Below are 8381 nucleotides of genomic sequence, written 5' to 3' on the forward strand. Positions count from 1 at the left end.
GCGCCTCGTGCCCAGCACGGATTAGACGTGCGCATAGTGCACACGTCCAGTGCTAGTTGCATGCGCGCACACACGTGCAGTGCACGAAGCCCGCACAGGTGGGATTTTTTTCGTGGGCATTCTTGCGGGATTTTCTACCTTTTTCTCTATTTTTCTTGAAATTATTTTATTTAATTTCTAAAAATAAAATTGCCTACAAGATAATTAAAATAAATAATTTCAATAATCATTAAACTGAATAAATATGAAATACAATTTTCATATGAAAATATAAAATACGAAATATTAAAGAGTTTAAACAGTCATAAGGCCTGAATAGATAGGGGTTCACATTACAAATTAAGCATGAAGATTTTTGGGGTGTTACAATATGACCTTGTTGTCCCCTTACTTTTCAATTGTCTTTCTACTTTAATGACCATATTAACCATCTCCTCCAACTCAACATAATGATGTAACTCAACTATATCGATAATTTCTCTATTCAAGCCACTTAGAAATTGTGCCATGGTAACTTCTCTATCCCCCTCGATATTTACTCGAATCATGGTTATCTTCATTCCTTCGCAATGATCTTCAACTGATTTATACCCTTAAGTGAGCCTTTACAATTTCTGATGGAGCTTTCTATAGTAAAATGATGGAACAAACTTTTTTCTCATGATAGCTTTCATTTGAGTCTAGGTGGTGATGGGTTCCTCTCCATTACGTCTCCTAAAGATGAGTAATTGATCCCACCAAACTAAAGCATAATCAGTAAATTCAATGGCTGCCAACTTCACCTTCTTCTCCTTAAAGTAGTTATGACATTCAAATATCAACTCAACTTTTCGCTCCCATTCTAGATAAGTTTCAACATTTTTTCTACCTTGAAAAGAAGGAATCTTCATCTTCATAGAATTGACATTATTGTCCCTCCTTTCGGGTCTTCTTTATAATGCTGACTCTTCAATATCTTCATCTATTTCCCTTTCTATCTCGTCATCATTCAACATATTTCCTCTTCCCCTATTTTGCCTCCTTTAATTAGGACCACCTTGTCGACCTCGAAGGCTATCTATATCACCTTTCACGTTGTCTATGTCCCTATTATGCTTCTCAAACTGCCTTTACATTGCTTCTAACATAAAGGCTATGTCATTCATGGTTATTTCACGCTTCTATGGTCACCGACTGTGTAAAATTAACTTTTGAATTCTATGTTAACAATTCTATGTGCTAAATAACTTATTCATAATTTATTTTTTAGAAAGTAAAAAATAATTTTATTAAGATAATGATAAAAGTTTATCACCATGCACATGGTACAACATCATATTACATAAAAAAATTGGCTATACTTTATAATAATGTGATTAGTTATTTTAATGTAATGTCTCTAGTTTAAACCATGAATTAATATATCAATATATAAAAATCGGTTAGTTATTAACTTTAGAAACATGATCTAATTGCTAACATAAATTTTGAAATACTTTTTAACATCCTATTCAAAGTATAGTGTAATATAAAAACACAAGTTGATAACATTTTATGTAACGACCAAGAACAATAATTATCCTGGAGTCCAAAAATTGAAAAACATGTATACTTTTCATGAAAAATTTTAATGAAAATAATTTCCAAGAATAGACGGTGATGTTTGAGAATACTGAAAGCCAAATTTTTAGAAAATATTAATTTAATCCGACATTTTATATTGGAGGGATCCTTCTTATCAATTTTTTTATGTTTATTTTATTTATGCTAAAAAAAATTTACACAACATAATATATAGTGGGTGTAGACATGATCCTACTTAATTTGTATTATCATTAAAAAAACATAATTTGTATTATCTTTGTTTTTGGATACCTTATTAAATATAGAAGAAATAAAATTTAATGGAGACATTATTCTTATCAAATTTTTATGTTCCATAAGAAATAAATTGCAAGCTTGATCTTACATAAATTACCCTAAATGAATACATCATTTGTTTTATCCATGTTTTTTGTTTTTAAAACTTTTTTGAAACAATAAATTGTGAGATCCTATTCCCAGCTTCCTTAGAATAGTTGTCAACCAATCGATTCAAAACATGCAACTAAAAGATTTTATTCATATGCAACAGACTACATAAAAAAACATTTCTTAAATTTAAATTTCAAATATAAAATTCTATTACATAAGACAGTTGGGCCACACAAATTTAAATATATAAATTTATAATAGCTCCGACTAAATAATTTAAACCCAAAACTAGGAAACTCTTCTCACACCGTTACCTGCTGTTAACCCTATCAGGGTTCCCTAACCTGAAAAGACAATCTGGATTATGGTGAGTTCCTAGCAACTCAATAAGAAATGCAGGACTAGCAAACCACAATAATGTTTTAAAACTTTTTTCATGCATTTTAGTAAAGACTCTTTACAAAATGCAATGTGATTTTTTATGAAAGTCATTTTATTTAATAAACAATAACAATTATGACATCCCAGGTGCTAATTAAGGTAAATGGGTGTCAGATACAGATTCAGAATAACGAGTGCATAATAAAATTTATGCAGCGTAATCAAACCTTAACAAATTCCTTATAAATATATATAAGGTTCCACATACATGCATCATTGAGGCTAGAAGTAGCTACAAAATACAAAACAGAAAGATCACTTCTTTCACTATGCTACTAGAATTCATAGAGTGCGGGAACAGTCATGCACTCAGATTTGTGGATTCACAAGATCCTTAAAGACTTCCAAGGGTAGCTCTGCTAGCGATTCCTCATTTTCTTTATCATCTGGGAGAAATGAAAAAAGTGAGTTCCATATGCTCAGTAAGTAAAACAGTATTAAATTAACATCGTAATATTTTAAAAATTTATTATTTTATCTTACCATTTAGTTTCTTCGTTTACCTAACTCATCATTATGAAAACTATTTATTTGAATGCAAAAATGGTACGTTAGCATAGAAAATCAAATATATGTACATCATGCCAAATAATAGAGAAAATCAAATAAATCATGAAATGCATAGATTTTTTGTGTCATACTTCCCGAAGTAGTTACAAACTTCCATCTCTGAAGGCAGATACAGATTTTCAAGAACTCAAGTAGAATGATCAAATCAGATACAGATACGGAAATTTGCTCAAACCCACTTCCGACTTGCCAAACAATGGTACGATCTATGACCATGTCCGTACCAACTATAGTAACCCTAACAGATATCTATAGTCACGACATTACTTAGTCACGGGTGACCCCTACATATAGTGCAATACCACTCTTGTCAGACAGCACGTCGTTATCCACTAACAACAATTCTCTTACGTCTTTTCAGACCAGATAGGGGAGGAGGAAACAAATATCCCTCAGAGATAAAAAGTTTAACGACACACTTGATGCAATATGCATGTCAATACAAATACACTTCGGACCATACAGGCTTCATTCCACTTTTTTTTTCTTTTCTTTTTACTTTTACTATTATAAATTACATATTACATTTATTACATACAAATTCATCAACTGTCTATAATTCACATAGCATGCTTGAAAACCAGAACAATTTGACTCATTTGAACATAGAGGCATACAAAATAGACAAAATATCAATAAGATTAAATTTATTTATCTAAAAATACTTCTTAAGACGTCGAAAGTAATACTAGGTTCATTACTGAAACCTTAATGTTTTCTTCTCCACCTTTTTTCCTTTTTTTTTCTTCTTCTCTCACTAAGTTACTATCTCTCTCTCTCTTTCTAAACCTTTGAAAAATGGAAGAAATGGAAGTGTGGAGAGGATGGGAAGGGAAATGGCAATTTATAGAATTTCGGAACCGTTAGATTCGCGCCAAATAGCGAAATCCGATGAAGAGAGAATAAAAAGATTCTTGACACGAAAAATGAGGGAAGAAGACTTCCTCCACTGGTGGCGGTGCACTGCCCAAGGCAGCGACGGTGCACTACTCGAGGTGGCAGTGCCCTGCTAGTGCATTGCAGGCTAATCTGCAGGTGCACAGGCCTGCAGCTGCATGCACAGGGCCTCGGCGCACTGGGTGCCGCACACCCAGGCTTACTGCGCGCAGGCCCCAGGCGCACAAGGCCTGTCTGTGCAGGCCTGCAGTGCAGATGGCACGCGCACAGTGTGCGACGCCAGTCCGTGCGCGAAGTGACGCGTCGACAGCCCGACTGCACACGATGCACTCACAGGTCCTGACCCCGCGTCGTGCGCGCAGATGGGACGTGCGTGGTGGTGTGGAGATGGGACATGCGCGTTGTGTGCATGCCCCGTGCAGATGGGTCGTGCGCGCTGTGCGCAAACCTCGCAACCACTGTGCGTGCATGCACGCGTGCACAGTGCCTTGCACCCACGCGGGCAAACTGCTTTCTCGCATGATTTTTTTCCCACGAGCAGGTTTTCTCCTTTTTCACCGTTTTTCAAATTTTTTTCTAAATTTTCTTTTTAATTTAAAATAAGATAAAATAATTTAAAATACATAAAATCATTTAAAACAAAATAATTAAAAATTAAAAATAAATCGAAATTACAAATCACGAGAAATGTAAAATTGAGTAAATTAATTTAATTTAAGGCAGCCAAAAACCCAAATAAGTAGATTGTTCAAATCATTTTAGCACAGTGATAAACGGGGTGTTACAACAATCAATCAATCAATCCATCAATACATCAATTAATTCATATTCTACAATCCCTACTCTACAATCAATACTATATAAACCCCAATGTCATACATGTTCTCGTCTTTTAATCCCAAAAATCTCATGCAAACACACATACCATCAATCACATGCAAGCTCTACATACACACCCAGACTAACACTGACACAATGACTCTGACTCAAGACTGACTCTAACTCTTCTTCTTTATTAAGTCTTGTACATTCATTTATATCTTTAACTAAGTTCACGTTGCCAAATCCATATGCTTAACCATTCACACATATTTTTAAGGATATAATCCAGACATCGACCAAAGCCACGGGCAGGGACGTCAATCAAATAATAACGAATGCAATCATTCATTCTCTCCAGTTCCCATACATGAATCCAATGGGTCAGTTCTCCATTCTCGAAACATTGAACACCAGTTCTAACCTGAAACTCAAATACCAACACTCATACTCTAATCGAGTCCCAAAACAATCAATACAATATAATTAGACCCTCCAAAAAAATTAGGTGAATAAGATTTTACCAAACTACTTTGTGGGTTTATTATTAGACACTTGACTCGTCTTTTTTTTATACACAAGCCTTAAGCTATCCTATACCTAATTAGCCTAACTTTGATTTGTTTCCCCCCACTTTCCTTCTCTTGTTCTTTCCACCCTTGTCTTTCCTAGGATCACAACCTAACCTTTTTCCATTTTCCATTTTAATTCATGCATTCCATTACAATTCATTTTAACTTTAGCAATATAACCCTTTCAATTAAATCAATTAAACAATACAATTTCATATACATAAAATAAATAGAATTAACAAACATATCTTCTCAGTTAATCCTAAATTCTTATAGGTGACCTTAATCTATTTATTTTATTTTCATATTATTATATTTTTAACTTATCTATTTCTTATTCTAATTTCCTATTTTGGTTTCCTAGTTTTATCTGTCTATTTACCTAATTACATTCTTATTTTTTCTTATTTATTTCCTTAATTTTATTGATTTTTATTTACTTCTTATTTGTAGGATTATTTACCAAATTATTTACTTAATTAATTATCTACAAATTATTATTATAAATGATAAACTAATTCCTAATTTATTATTTATAATTTACATTATTTTATTCCCAAACCCCCCATATTATTACCTATTTATTTTCTAACTTCCTTTTAAAATGATCTAACCTATCTCTAATGCCTACACATAGCAATGGAAATTCAGTAATACAAAACATACAAGAAAACATCATTTTATTTTATCTAAAATCTCACAAACACACACACACATACCTACGTTCGTTCAAAATCACATTGTTTTCTATTTTCATTCGAATTACACCTTTTAGATGTATATAAAAAACTCATTAAAAGTGATCAAGTGAGTACTGCAATTCTTACTCAACCGGCGCAACATCGTACTAAATCCAAAGATTTAGTCCCAACCGTAATACCTGATTTCATTTTACTTATACAAATTTCGAACTACTCTTGAATACTTTTATTAACGTAATCAAATCTTAAAAAAACTAAAATGCTTACCTTTGCAGTTTGGGTTTTGTTATAAGCGTTTGAGATTAAAGCCCATAGTATTGTTCTTAATTTAACCATTATTCTTGGTTAAACTCCCTTCTACTATAACATAAATATTATATTCTAATTCCTTAATCGATATTAATACCACTATCATCCATACATTTAATTATCCTTTTACTTAATTAATTTCTTGGACACTTAGCCTTAATCCTAACATTCATTTTCCAAACCCATTAATTTACATAATTTGATTTCTATGTTTTATACCAGCACGAGTACTGTGGATTAGTAATTAGTATATTAGGTAGTTTTATTCCATATACAGTCGCTATGGGTTAGAATTTGTAAAGAGCCTATAATTTATATTATACAATCAAATTTATGGTTACATCGCAACCCATTTACTAATGGAAATCAAATTAATTTATTAAAATTAATTAGCATCAAGAATCGGATTTTACTTAATATTTTTATTTTTTGTGATTTCCCATCAGTTAGTTTCCCTTTTTTCTAATTTGGGGTCCAATGCCCACATACTAAATCAGTTTTCTTCCCTAAATGTTCTGCATAATCAGGCCCCCTGGCGTAGTTTTCCTACTACTAGATATTGGTCAGTATACTCTCTTTAATTAATTTTTTAATATAATTTCCAGGAATTTCTTGCAGTCCCAGATTCCCTTATATGGTTTTTCTACTTAAATACTGACCAGAACACTTAATTTAGATTTTCATTTAGCCCCAAGATTTCTAAGCCATTCCCAGAGCTCCTTAAATTAGTTTTCCCCAGCACCTATATATATGTTCATCAGTGCGCCTATACACTAATCATTTTCTTATTTTTTTTTCCACCTATTTTAGGATAGTCACCAAAACCCAGGTAATCTTCTCTCTTCTAATCTCCTGCCCTTTATTTGGTTTAAATATCCATCAAGATTTTACTTCCCTATTCTAATAATTTTCCTAAAATCTTATGCTGCTGATATGCCTCCCTTACAGACCCGGTTTGGGTGTCTAAACCTATTTCTGACGCTGTGTAAACATATTTAGTTCGAACAGAATGTATCAACTCAATTCCTACCAAAATCCTGAAGCTAACGCACCATTTCTTTGAGGAGGTTTGGATCCCCGTCAATAATTCCCTTCCCTGGATTAAACAACTCCCTAGAATGTACCGGAGACACTGACACATTCAACCATAAACTGATTTTACTCAAAAAATTCATACATGGGCTAAGGCAGAAGATATTCAACTCATTTTCTATACACTTCTGGGTTTTAAGGTCAAGTCTGTTCAAGACATTGTCTCTAAATATACCAATAACAAATATAGGTTAAGAGAGTAAATAAAACTTACCGGAATTTCAAACAGAAAAGAAGTTCACTCAGATCAAAGGGCGTCGTGCTGCGCATCGCGAGCGGAACCCACTGCGCACGCCAGGCCTTCACGTCTCCTTCTTGTCCTCTTTCTTGTTGTTCTTCTTTTTCTCTCTCCTTGCGACATTCTCCTCTCTCTCTCTATCACCTCCTCTTCTGTCACATCTCCTTCCCTCTCTCTTTTCCCTTCGTGTGGCCGCCGTGCCGTGCAGTACCGCACGACTCTTCTCTCTCGACTGTCGATGCCGCTTGGCCTCCACTCTTTCTTCCTTCTGGTTACTGCTTAGTCTTCGCTTCTTATTTACTTCTCTCTTCTCTCTTTTTTTTCTCTTTCTTTCTTTCTTTATTTTTCTATTATTTAATTATATATGTATATATATAAATGTATTTTTGCCACCCATCTCCTTCTGAGGCGTACACAACTCCGGGCTCTTCGGTTTTTTCATTTTCATCTCAATTATCTATGTATACAAATATGTATTTTATTTATATATATACATATATTATTTATTTTAATTATCAGTATATATTTTTTCTATTTATATATATACATATATTATTATTTTATTATCACTAATAGTTGGGTATTACAATCTCTCCCTTAAGAAATTTGGTCCTCCAAATTTCATTGACTAGGGACCCAAAGATTATCATTAAAATTTTGCATACAATGAAGATAATTATGATTTATATTATTCAAGAAAATCACTTAGATTGTAACATTTCCTTTTTGAATATACAGATTCGAAGATATAATAGGTTCGATTGGGCTCAGTCAGGTTATACTGGTAAC

The 8381-nt window shown here is 33.1% G+C and overlaps 1 long non-coding RNA gene across 1 annotated transcript; it reads right to left on the reverse strand.

Moving 5' to 3' along the window:
- Positions 1–2515: 2515 nt before the first annotated feature.
- LOC148253023 (uncharacterized) lies at positions 2516–8026 on the reverse strand. The gene is made up of 2 exons (XR_015813447.1): positions 7569–8026; positions 2516–2780 (listed from the first exon to the last, which is right to left on the reverse strand). It is a non-coding gene; the product is annotated as an uncharacterized LOC148253023 (long non-coding RNA).
- Between the last annotated feature and the right edge of the window lie 355 nt (positions 8027–8381).

This window comes from Carica papaya, chromosome 7, assembly GCF_054855325.1.
Source record: "Carica papaya isolate Zhongbai chromosome 7, ASM5485532v1, whole genome shotgun sequence".
NCBI classification, from domain to species: Eukaryota; Viridiplantae; Streptophyta; class Magnoliopsida; order Brassicales; family Caricaceae; genus Carica; species Carica papaya.